Below are 13,365 nucleotides of genomic sequence, written 5' to 3'. Positions count from 1 at the left end.
ATTCCCTCTCCTTTTTTGCACTTAAATCCCCATTACAGGACCACCCACCTATTGGGGCAGAATGCTGTTGTGCTCAGGTCCTGCTTTTGGGCTTCACAGAGACATCTGGTCAACACCGTGAGAACGGGATGCTGGAATAAATGGGCCACTGGCCTGATCCAGCAGGCTCGTTGTATGTTCTTATGAAAATATATTACAAAGTGGGTCATTCTTTAAACAAAAAATGGGGATCTTGGCCAGAACAGTTGATAACTTCTTTTAGAAGTTTCTCCTTGGGATAGGTCTTCAATTTTTCTCTATGAACGCTCAACATACACGATCTTCAGACAATCATGTCTTCACCCTGTGCAAAATGCTAATTGTAACTGGGAGGGAAACTGGATAGTCATTTTAATTGCAGGGAACAGTTTAGTGTGGTCCAATAGTTCATTAAGGCTCTTGTTGCCTTATGAGCAACAATGATGCGTGTATTTCTTTGGCAGGTCTTTTCCTCCACAGCTCATTCCCCAAGTTTTGAAACTACCGGTAGTAACTTTCCTTAATGGAATTGATGTGGGCTTGAAAGTCTTCTTCTCCACTGTGGTACATCTGACATGGATGTAGTTTCAACAAACTGGAAACAGAACAGAAATGAATCCTCAGTGAGGTAATAAGGGAATCCAGGTAGGGAACATAGATGGACCCCCAGTATAACTCTTCTGTGGATTGGTAGGGATGATTTGCACATTTTCTGTTGTGTACGGTGTGTCTAGGTGCTTCATCAGCCAGCTTCATCTGCCAGCTTCTTGTGCTTTTCTATTATTGTGCTAAAGGTCTCCCCACTAAGTTCCCCATGTTGTTTCAGCATTCTCAGCAACTCTCATATATGTGCTTTCATTTCCATTGCATCTCACATCACAGTTTGCAGAGCTTTGGCGACTGACTCTAGCATCAAATATTTCCTTCTTTGGTCTTACTAAACATCTTCCAAGACAATAATGCCCACTCACAACATAAAGAACTCATAATCCAGCCAGAAACATCATAACCAGACACTGGAAAGACCTGTCAGGAGCAAGCATGGACCAATGGTACCAAGTAGTATGGGAAACAGCTCTACTAGAAAAACTAACCAGTAAGCTGAAACTGACATGGGGACAAACAGAAGAGGACACCTTCACCCCGGTATGGTTCCCCTTCATCACACACACACAGCCCAACAAGACAATGACAAAAATCTACCGACAGCATACAAATCAATATGACTAACCTGATCAAAAACACCCATCCACCTCACTCACACAGGAAACCAAAGATCACCACAGCCAACCACAAATGTACAACCACACCCTACGCCAATCCCGACCTCTCTCACTGCCAAAGAAGCACAAGCGAACAACAGAGAACCTACACAAACAACGCTGACACCAAACCCTACATATATTAAGTAAAATAGAAACATCGTCACCCCACCTCACCCATCCCATCCCCCACCCCACCCACCTCTTTCCCCCTTCTCTCCTTAATGTCTCAACAACCAAAACTGATTTGTAAAAATGTTATATGGAAAAAATACGAGACATTGCACACACTTTTGTAAATCGAGAAAATCTTTAATAATAATAATAATAATAATAATAATAATAATAATTCCTTCTGATTCCAAGAGAAACAGTAAAAGCTGATATCTGCGATGCACACAACAACTGGTCCAAAAGCTGTCTTTGTCACCATTTACCTTGATCCAGCTAATTGCTTCAGTTGTGAGATGATAATTCTGTACTGTACTTTTTTTTGCAAACACGTGGATGCTCTTGTATTTTTGAGTCCACCATGTTCCACATAGCAGTGACGTGTTGGATATTAGATGTTGTGTTTGGACAGTCTCGTGGGAAAAAATGATGACGGTTTTAATTGTGCCAACTGTACACTACACATCATCTGCACTGTTCAGATCATTTACAGTGAGATTAAGTCTAGGGGATAAGCAGCAGACAAAGGTTGTCTGAGGATAGAATGCCCTCATTTGTGCTTGAACCCCACCTTGTTTTCTGGCCATAGTTGAACAACCATTGTATCCTCATCCGACTGATTTTTTGAAATCTACTCCAAAATCAGAACAAGCAGATAAAATTGTGTTGGCAGTTTAGTCTGAGATTGAAATGAACCCAAGGAATTCCTCATATACAGATGCGTTCCCATCAGCTTCTTCCACAAATCTTACACCTAGAAGCAGTTTTTCTATGCCAGAAGTATCTGCTGTCTCACCAGCTAAATCTGAGAATCTCATGGAGGCATCAGCTTTCAACGTTATCGTCCCTCAAAATTTAGCCACACAACTTTATCCGCTCATTCTGCATTCTTGAAGAGGAATACTTTGCATTGTGTGCCCCAATATTTCATCCCCTGCCTCAACGTGAAACTGTAAGAGGTCTATCATTTTACCTGTGGCATCATGAAGCACAAGGTCATGTGACTCACACCACACACAATGGTGGATTTCACAGAGTAGAGTTTTGTTTATTTTCATCTACAGCTCCTGCACATGACTTCTTCTGTTCAGCTGACACTCCCCCCCCCCTGTTCAAGACATAAAGGAAGTTAAAAGCATCTTCATGTGAACTCACCGCTCTGTGAGAACTTCTCTTGCAGCTTCTTTGAAGTCTTTGTGCTTGATACAACTTTGGTAATGAAGGTGCCTTGTAACTGCAGCACTACTGGCTGGAGAAACAAAATGCAATGATGGCATATACACATCCTTTCAAAGCAGCAGAGAATACTAACCAAGGAGAATAGTTAGAAGGCAACACATCTAATGAAGCAGTGTCTTCAGTATGTGTCTGGGGCTCACTAACTCTTCTCTGCTTTTTGAAGCAGCTGTGGGAAACCAGAGCTAAACAAATAGAAACAGCTCTGGTTCTTTGCTTTCTCCCTCTAACAACCTTATACATACCCTCCAAGTGTTCCTATTTTCCAGGGACAGGGCCCCAGACTTACAGAAGCCTTCCCAATTTCTGACTGGATCCAATAATGTCCCACTTCTCCTTAGGACGTCCCTATTTTCATGGGAGAAATGTTGGAGGGTATGGAGTTATGTGACCTCAAAGACAAAGAGGTACCGTATTTTTCACTCCATAGGGCGCACTGGACCATAGGGCGCACCTCGTTTTTAGAGGAGGAAACAAGAAAAAAAAATATTTTTCTGGTTTTCCTCCTCTAAAAGCCCTGTTTTTTTCAGGATCAGCTAAAAGTTTTGCAGCTTTTTTTTTTTTGCAAAGCGAAAAGCCCTGGTTTTTTTGAGGATCAACTAAAAGTTTTGCAGTTTTTTTTTTGCAAAGAGGGAAAAGCAAAGCTCTTTTTGCAAAGAGGAAAAGCTCTGTTTTTATGGGGTTCAACTCACATTTCTGCAGCTTCTAAAGGAAAGGGAGCCTTTTCTACAGTTTCCAGACAGATAATCTAATCAGCCAGTCACAGGTAGCTGGGGAAACAAACAACCTCCCTCTGCAGCACATTCAACAAAGGAGGGCGGGGCTGAAAGGGAGCTGGGGACTCTTAACTCTCTCGCGATCTCCTGCTGATCAGCTGCTGAGTGGGGTCCTTTCAACACCCCCTTTTCTCTTTGTAAAATAAAAAGCATGATCCGCTTTTGGCCCCTGGGCAATTCAGCTCCAGGGACCACCATTCGCTCCATAAGACGCACAGATATCTCCCCTTACTTTTTAGGAGGAAAAAAGTGTGTCTTATGGAGTGAAAAATATGGTAAGTAACTGTACAACCTTTGCACTGCCCTGAGTCCTGCGGGTATAGGGCGGTATATAAATTCTAACAACAACAACAACCCTTAGAAAACATCTGAAGACAGCCCTGTATTGGAAAGTTTTTTTAATGTTTAATGTTTTATTATGTTTTTGTATTAGTTGGAAGCTGCCTAGAGTGGCTGGGGCAACCCAGTCAGACAGGTGGTGTATATCATCATCATCATCGTCATCATCATCATCATCATCATCAATGTTGTCCCTATTTTCATTGGAGAAATGTTGGAGGGTACGCTTATACAGAAAAGCTTTGTGCCTTTGTCTCAGTCTTCAACCAATCAAATCACTAGTACTAAGGTTTTGTTTCTGAAGAGAACCTTTTCAGCACTTTCAGTTTCTGTTCTGCTGGGTTACTTTTGGTTTCTATTCTTCGCCACCCCTTTACCTGCCCCTTAAAAGAGGAGGCGTAAGTCCAGCATCGCCCCCCTAAGCTCATCTCCTGATCATAGAAAGGCACCACTATTCTGTTGGGATGCGGTTGTTGCTTTACAAGCAAGTGAAATAAATAAATAAGTAAATCCTGTTGAAGGCCTCCCTGGAATTACAGGATGAGCTTCTGAAACTATGAGAAACAATAGTTCATGCCTTTTCCGGTTCAAACTGGGCCATTTATCATCTGAGGAGTAACTGGTGAAGAAAGGTGGAGAGCACTCGCCTAAGTTAGAACACCACCCATTTACATCCCCAGCAAATTCTGGTGGTTATCGTCAGGCCCTGCTTGGGGATATAAAGGCTCACTTAAACCCTGGGCTCTTCGAGATGAACTTGGGAGCTCTCCCAAGTCCTGCAGCAACGAGCAAGATCCAAAATAGCAGTCCCCAAACAATGTTGTTCTTCCAGGGTTATTTCAAGACATTTTAAAGCATTTCAGCGAATCCTATAAATGTCGTTTTCACTGTTTGCTTTTCCCAAGGAAAAAACAAAACCATGCCATTTACAGCCATAGAAAGACCACTGGCTTTTTCATTCATTTAATCTTTGTGGCATGTCGGGAAGACCACCAGCAGCTGTTTATCAGCTGGTTGACATCAGGTAAAGAGCCAGCCCTATATGTTTTATTTACATTTTAAAAAAATAGGATGTGGAATATCTCAGCAAGTTCCTGAGAGACCCACGAAACGTATACCATGGGTTATAGAAGCACATCTAATTAGATTTGACAGTATAACCTTCCTGTAGCATGCCTAGGGTATCCCCTCAAGAAATAGCTGGTTTCAAGATCAGCATCCTTGAATGCACTTCTGCATAAGGCTTTTCTCTCCCCCAACCCCCACAAGTGTTTTTGTTGTTGTGTGTGTGTGTAACCCAAACAAAGAGTGTTGGATTTGGCCAGAGGAGCCCCAGGTTCAAATCCCTGCTCTGCCACAAAGCTCCGGCCAGGATAGTCATTGCAGCCTAACTCACCTTGATGGAGGATTAAAAAAGAAGAACCAAAAAGCCTTTTGTGTGCAATTCAGATGACTATAGACGGCATACAACGGAGAAACAGACAAGCCCCTCTTCAGTTTGTAAGAGCAGTGTATACATTGGTTGAGAGGTTGGGTTGTCAATGGAAGCAATGGCATGGAAAGCTATCAGCTACAGACTGGTGGGTCCTTTCAGTAAAGCAATTTTTTTTTTTTAGTTAAAGCATTTCCTCTCATCTGTTTCAACAGCTCAAAGCAACCAAAATCAGAATAAAACCCTGAGTTTTATATATTTTTTAAAAAACCCATTATTATTTTTCAGTGACACCAGAGGGGGCTTAGATGTGGCAGGGGTGTCTCTCCTCTTAGCTCAATCTGACTGTGCTGGGCTCTGCAGCTGCAGTTTCTTGCTTCAACAATCGAAAGTGTGGATGGGCAGATGCTCATACGATTTGCTGCAACAATGCAAAGATATTAGGCGTTCCCAGACCACTCACTGGACCAATCCTGCAAAAGCTGCACCTGTCTTCTCACGAACATAGGAAGCTGCCACATAATAGACAATGTCATTGGCCCATCTACCTCTGAGCCAGTGTGGTGTAGTGGTTAAGAGCGGTGGACTCGTAATCTGGTGAACCGGGTTCGTTTCCCCTCTCCTCCACATGCAGCTGCTGGGTGACCTTGGGCTAGTCACACTTCTCTGAAGTCTCTCAGCCCCACTCACCTCACTGAGTGTTTGTTGTGGGGGAGGAAGGGAAAGGAGAATGTTAGCTGCTTTGAGACTCCTTTGGGTAGTGATAAAGTGGGATATCAAATCCAAACTCCTCCTCCTCCTCCTCCTCCTCCTCCTCCTCCTCCTCTTCTTCTTCTTCTTCTTCTTCTTCTTCTTCTTCTTCTTCTTCTTCTTCTTGTCTACTGAGTAGCAGTAAGGTCTCGAGACACAAGGCTGTTACCTAATATCATTTTAACTGAATATGCCAGGGATTCAATTTAGGAATTTCTGCATTCAAAGTATGAGGGTCGACCCATGACATTTTGGCACCTGAGGCGAAAACACAACATGGCAATACCCACTCCCACCAGGGAAGGGGAGGGGAGTGAAGATCTACATCAGGAACAAAGGGGGAATAAAAATCTACTTTGGGATCTGCTGCCCCTGTGGATACTGCCACCTGAAGTGGTCCCCTCATTATGCCTCATGGGTGGGCCGGCCCTGAAAGCATGGACCCTGCCCACTGAACTATATCTGAAAGTTGGACTTCACCACAGCATCAGTCTAATTATATTAGTAAACCTTGCAAATGCACAATCACTGAATTAGATACATATACAGCCCTGATACTTCACTGGCACCAAAGACCAACACTGGAGTTCTGCACTTGTGAACTGATTGTGGTGGAAGAGCCACAAAACCAGAGAGGTGTATGGTGTTGCCTGTGAACTGTGGCAAAGATAAGGAATTTGTCTGCCTGGGGAGAATCATCCTGAGATGGGCTCTTGGCTAATCATCAATCTCCCTCTGCTAGCAACGTTTCTGTTTAATAGCTGATAGAGCATCTCAAAGGGAACTCCCCTTCCATCCCCCTTTGTTTAAAATGAAATATAATGGACCTGGACTTATCAGTGTCTCTAAATGCATTTTCTGCGCTTTATCCCTGCTAAGGGATTTGGTCTATCCTAGTGAGTATGTGCAGAATGGAATCTGAGCTTGGTATAATTTGATCCATCAATTTAACATTAGATTAATATGCAGAGAGGTCTCTTTTGTGGATTAAGGAAAAAACCCCAGAGGGGGGAAACACTTATTAATTTAAAATGGACTTGAGAAATGGAATGGAGCTGCTCCTATTAGTATCAGCCATAGAGCTCAGTTGTTGCTTTGAGCATAGCCTTGCAATAGTTAGATGGGTATTAAAGCAGATCTACAGCTGTCCAGAGAAGAGACAATCCTGACCATCTCCAGGTTTCACAGAAGAATGTAGCCATTCCACAGTGAGACTTCCCAAGACTTCTGAAAATTTATGGGGAGATGATCATCTTGAAACCCATTGCTCCATGTTAACCAGATTATAGTCGAAAGGTATGCTGGGACACAGCTCATGTTTTCAAAACCACACTGATCAGAATCTTCCAAGGATAGATAGGATATTTCACCATGACAGCTCATGTTTTTGTGTGTGTGTTTTTAATAAAAACACTGAAAACAATACAAGGGATATTCAAAAGCTAGAGAGCAGTATTCTTGTACACTAAGAACTTTGGATTGCTGGCATTTTGTGTCAAGTTATAAAACCTATTTGCTGGTTTTTATGCCTGAGATCAGTATTTATTTAGACCATGTACAGGACACTCTAAAGAGTTTCACAGGCATAGAAAAAAGGAAAGGGAAAGGAAGGAAGGGAGGTTATTGCCCCAAGGAGGAGTTTACAAATCTGAATATTGACAGGGCTGAGGGGAGAAGTGCAACAGAGGGTGGTTAGAGGCAAAGGGGACTTTGAGCATGTGCAGTGTGTGTACATCAACTTTGTTTCAGCTGGGGATGAAGACTAAGGAAGTAACCTCAAAACCTCTTTAAAACTCAGTCCAACCCAGATGGATTAAGAGCAATTCCTTCAATATCCCACCAACTACAGCTTCATTCATTTCATTCTGTCACTACACACTCTTTTCCCTACCTGCGATGGGTGAAGATGTATTTTTGCTCTCCTCCAAAGGAAAATCTCCATTTTGAAAAGGACTACGTATAGATATTTGTAACATTTAAGGATTATTGACTGCCTGTCTTTCATCACTGTATCTGCTGAATCCTGGTGTCAGGAGTGCGTGCAGGAGCCAGGCCCTGTGACTAGCAGGGCTTCGCAGGACTGGGGCCTTCCTAAGTTTGTTCTGGAGAGGCAAGGCGTGGCCGCACAGGTGAGGCCGCTTGGTAACTCGCTGCACCTGGTGGCAAGAGCTGGGAAGGGATATAGGTCAGCATTTCCGTTTGGCTCTTTGCCACAGCAACATGCTTGCTGCGTCTGGCCTCTTGATTCCTGCCTCCTGCTTCCTGATTCCCCGCCCTCAGTTTCTGGACTCCTTGCTTCTCGACCCCCAGAACTATGACTTCATGACTTTCTGCTCCCTGACCCTCGGACCCCTGGTTTCTGGACTTGCATACCTGCTCCCACCTCACCATCTTGCCCCCGGTCCTGACGTCCTCTGCCAGGACTTCGTTCACCTGTAGACCAGACCGTGACACCTGGCAAGACTTTAGATGTGAGTAAAGCTTGTATTTTCTTGCTTACTACGCAGTCTGAGGGTGATTTCTTTGTTAAGAGGGAAACATAAAATGGGGGAAGATAATCCAAGTCTTCCGAAAGCATCCTTGGATACCATAATTGTTCTATGCGACCTTGTCCTAATTGCTTCTAGCAATAAGCTGTGCACAGATGATTTCAAACTCTGCTGGGGGGGGGGGAATTACATTCTCACACAAGTGAGAAAGAGGAAGGATAACTACTAAAAAAAATATCCTCTCATCATCAGAATCCATCCAACAAATTTTAACCTCATGGCACAGATTCCTCAACTCAAATGCTCACATCCAAGCACATTATAATAAGCTGTTATGAGGCTCAAGCAGAACTCCCACGCTACTTTCTCTCCACTTTCTTCTCCTCTCTTTTTCCCAAATGCCACCTTCAACAGTCCATGGCTCAGCTGCAGGCTTAACGGACCCAGATCTGAACACAATCTGCTCCACTGCCAATTCCTTAGCCCTTTCCACCTGCCTGGTGTGGAAGTGGCAACTGCCTACAGAGACCAATGGAGAACCTCTGGATGCAAATGTTGCTGTGGTTGGACAGGAATTTCTTCCACACCCACCAGAACAGAAAGTAGCAGTACAGAAGGGAGTTCTTGGGCACTCAATGAACCCCCATTTGAAGCACGTTGGCGTTCACAGTCAACAAAACATTTAGCACTCTCAAAGCTATGCCACACTGCCTCTGAAATAAGGAGAAAATAAAAACATTAAGTGTAAAAGCTGGAAGAGAAAAGTCAGGATATGAATATACTGTGGGAGAACTATGGTTTCTGAGAGATAGTCCTGGCTGTGAAGAGATGGGTCCAGAGTCATTCCCATATTACTTTCACTGAGTGAATAGGTTGTAATGGTATCAGGACATTGATCTGCATTCAGTCTGCATACAGCCTTTGAAATGGAAGCTTGTACTCTGCAGTCTTAAGAGGCTTTTGGACTCTAAATGGGTCTTTTGCTACCTCTGCAGGTATTGTTGTGTATGGAGGCAATTACATGAAACATAACTTCTCCCCACTTTATTCCCTTGCCTTTCCTAATAACCTGTATTTTAATTAAAAACAGCAATTTACAGTGCAGTTCATTTATAACAACATAATCCATGGTAATCGCAACGCAATAAATTTATGTTTTAAGTAAAATTTTAATGCTCCGAGCAGCTGGGTCTCTGAAGTGTGGAAATAGCTAACATTTTTCACTTGGTGCGATGCATCCCGTAGAAAGCCCCACACTTTAATTACAGAGACACCACAGCCAAGGGATGGAGAATTGAGTGATTATAATAGTAAAATTAGAAATGATTTGTTTGCAACTTGCAGTAAATCTAGAAAATATCTAAATAGCATGGAGCGACAATTTGCAATGAGCTGGACAAAAACACATAGGTTGATCATTCAGAAAGGTAAACTGCTGAATAAGGTACATGAGAATAATGATGGATTTCATCCAAAAAAATGTATAAGGCACATAAAATTATAAACTTGCATAGTTGGTCAAAATTTTATGGCTGAGTGTTCTGATTTCCTCTTTGTGTATGAAAAATCAATAACCTTATTCCAGTTGAACCAGAATCCAATTTTATACGGTAATTCACATCTGCCTGGTAAAGAACGTAAGAACTGACATGCTGAGCCAAACCATAGGTCCACCTAGAACCCTGTGTCCCAGTCAGATGTTCACTGAAGGGGTCACATTCAATTATTTGTTTCCAACATTTTGTAATTGGGTATTTCCTTACTTAACCTATTAACTAAACTCAACTTCCACTCCAATGGTTTTCCTATACCCATATCATGGCCACCATATCTTTGCATCCTTAACTTACCCATAACTTTGGTAACTGTGGAACATAGACATGGTCCAAAGCTGGGCAGATGTCGTTACTACATTTATCAAATATATTTATTTATTACAAGATTATTTCGTGCACACTGGCCTTGTATTGACTCCACTCCAATTAAGCCTCACCAACACTATCACCAGGGACTTTAGTTGAAGCCTCTGTTTCAGCCCCTGCTGACTTATTGAAGGTCTCTTTTTGATGTCCTGTCATGGAATCTTCCTCCTACCAGGTGCCAGAGCCTAGCATTACACAAACCACCTCTCACTTTTTCCTCCTCAGTGATGTAGACTGATGTTGACTCCTCAGCCTGAGCCAGCAAGACCTCAGTCAACAAGCCACTCTGAAGCACTTCCCCTCAGTGAGCATCTTCTTCCTTCTTCCACAATCCTTTTCTTCCATGGTCGTCGTCTTCTGGCTCTACAGCACAAACACCAACCAATGCGCGCTGATGCTGACTGACCAGCCCCCAGCCCCCATCAGTCAATCACAGTGTCTAAGAATTCTAAACCTGCAGCCACCAATCAGAGTTGTGCATAAAACCCCTCCTCAACTATCAGTTAAGGTCCTCCAGTGAAAGTTGAACCAACTTTCACTGGACCAAACAGAAGACTTCCCTCACCAAACACTTACAATGTACATTAAGGTAAAAGGTAAAGGACCCCTGGATGGTTAAGTCCATTCAAAGGTGACTATGGGGTTGCGGCGCTCATCTCACTTTCAGGCCAAGGGAGCCGGTGTTGGTCCACAGACAGCTTTCCGGTTCATGTGGCCAGCATGACTAAACTGCTTCTGGTGCAACCGTAACAGAAGCCAGAGTGCACGGAAACGCTGTTTACCTTCCCGCTGCAGTGCTACCTATTTATCTACTAGCACTGGCATGCTTTTGAACTGCGTCTCCGCTCCTCCACATGCAGCCGCTGGGTGACCTTGGGCTAGTCACACTTCTCTGAAGTCTCTCAGCCCCACTCACCTCACAGAGTGTTTGTTGTGGGGGAGGAAGGGAAAGGAGAATGTTAGCCGCTTTAAGACTCCTCCGGGTAGTGATAAAGCGGGATATCAAATCCAAATCCAAACTCTTCTTCTGCGAGAGAGGAGAGGCAGAGGGATCTGAGTGGAGTTGAGCATGTGCTCATTCCTCCCACTGAAACCAACCGGGCTGTTGGTGCAACCATTTGCCCCGCACCACGGTGTTGATCCAAACTGATCCCTAACCTGCTAGAGAAGAAAGCCTGCAGGCTAAAGCTCTCTGCTCTCAGTTGAGCTTACAGTAAACCCACAACCTGGGGGTTACGTTCTGGGGATTGCGCCTGAGGCCAAAATTTCGAACAATCCAAACACATGAGGTGCAATGGCGGGTGGTATTGCCAAAAACTTTCCCCCAGACACCTGTCCCCTCTCTTCCCCCTTTTATTTATTATTATATTGCCAAGCACATAAAGCTGAATGCACACAAGTTAAATGCGTGTAAGTTGCAGGCTTACTGCACTTAAACCTAAGCGTATATAGGATTTCAGCCTTAAGCACATCCTTGATTTCCACTTTGAAATCGATGGGTGATTAAATATTTGGCTGGATAGGTGCCTATTACTGTTGTGGTATAATAACTAGCCTGAAATGTCTAGTTCTGCAGCGCGTGGTTTGCTTGAAGCTGACTTTCCTTGGGAGAAGATCGGGGCCTTTCAACATTAGCATGCGCCCTTTATTCAAATGAAAAGATACCGTCTCTGGGAATGCTCTGCTTTTGTGCATGGGTGGGGGCCGGGGCGCAGGGAAGAAGCCTTCGGTTCCCTTTATGTTATTACTCCTTTCCCCATTTTTCCATTTGTCATTGATATATGTGGTGCAAAAGTAAAAAAAAATGCAAACATTACATAAAGGCTGGGTAAATATACATTAAGGAGGACTAAGCCATCAAGTGATTTTACTCTTATCTGCATTTGCAGGTTGGTTAGATTCATCAATGTATGTGCAACCAAACTCCATAATTCAATTCCTTTGGTGGAAGGGGAAAGCAGAGAAGGCAGCTTGGAGGTGACATCCTGTATACTGTACTGTAAAACCGTGCAAAGTTGTGTTTTTTTTTAAACTTATTATTTTCAAATATCTGTTTAGCCATTGGGGCAAAGCAGCGGAACTAATTTTAAGGACATTTCCCAAACATTTATTTAGATAAAAGATTGATAACAGTAAAAACTCTAAAACCGGCAGCTAGATAACTAGCTTTTATTAATGACCTGCCATACACTGTGGCTGGATAATTAAAGTTTTTTTTTTCTTTTTTACATCCCAAAGGAAGAGAGTGGACAAATTTATTTGATAGTTTGATAACCACGGGACACTGGTTGAAAACTCTTGATATAATCGGAGCTCATTCGATTTGCTCGCGACAGACACTCCTATCAGTTAATTTCACCTGTGAATAGTTAATTATTCCCTGGATGCATATGGTTGATCCATTAATAAAATTTGACTATGTCATAGGTTTTCCTTTCTTTTGTTGCCCTCATGTGCATTTTTATCTATGGGAATCTCTCCCCTTTTTCTCGCAGTGGAAGACAGATGTTAGCGGTGTGGATATTTCAGCGCGGCCGCATTATAAATGGCATGCAGCGAGGATGAGAAACGCTCTCCTCACCTGAAAAGGACTGGGCCTGGGTACATAATGAAGGCTCCGGAGCATGAATGATAAACATTTTTCATTTGCAAGCTCTGCTTATGGGGCTGCACTTCCCATTACCTTAAGCGAGGGGAAAGGGGTCTTGTTTTGGCAGGGGCACAAAATACTTTCAAGGCAGGAAGGAACGTTCAGAGTCGACCTTTAGCTTCCTGTTTAATTCTACTTTCTCAGTCTGTATTTGTTAAAATTATTGCACTTAGCTTTGCAGTCGAGAGAGCCCAGACGTTGTTAAAAAAATGGTGTGTGTGTGTGTATACACATTAATACCTTGCCTTTTCCCCATCAGTGTATGTGTTTCCCAAGGGCTCATCCTTCCAAGCGCTGATCAGACATGCTTAGCTTCAGCA

The 13,365-nt window shown here is 43.2% G+C and overlaps 1 long non-coding RNA gene across 1 annotated transcript; it reads left to right on the top strand.

The window, feature by feature from the left end:
• The first annotated feature begins 8,325 nt into the window (after positions 1–8,325).
• Positions 8,326–13,110, top strand: LOC117049363. The gene is made up of 3 exons (XR_004426971.1): positions 8,326–8,455; positions 12,285–12,372; positions 12,891–13,110. It is a non-coding gene; the product is annotated as an uncharacterized LOC117049363 (long non-coding RNA).
• Positions 13,111–13,365: the final 255 nt, after the last annotated feature.

This window comes from Lacerta agilis, chromosome 7 (assembly GCF_009819535.1).
Source record: "Lacerta agilis isolate rLacAgi1 chromosome 7, rLacAgi1.pri, whole genome shotgun sequence".
Taxonomy (NCBI): domain Eukaryota; kingdom Metazoa; phylum Chordata; class Lepidosauria; order Squamata; family Lacertidae; genus Lacerta; species Lacerta agilis.
The sequence above is the reverse complement of the archived record's forward strand: the minus strand, read 5'-3'. Positions and strand labels throughout refer to the sequence as shown.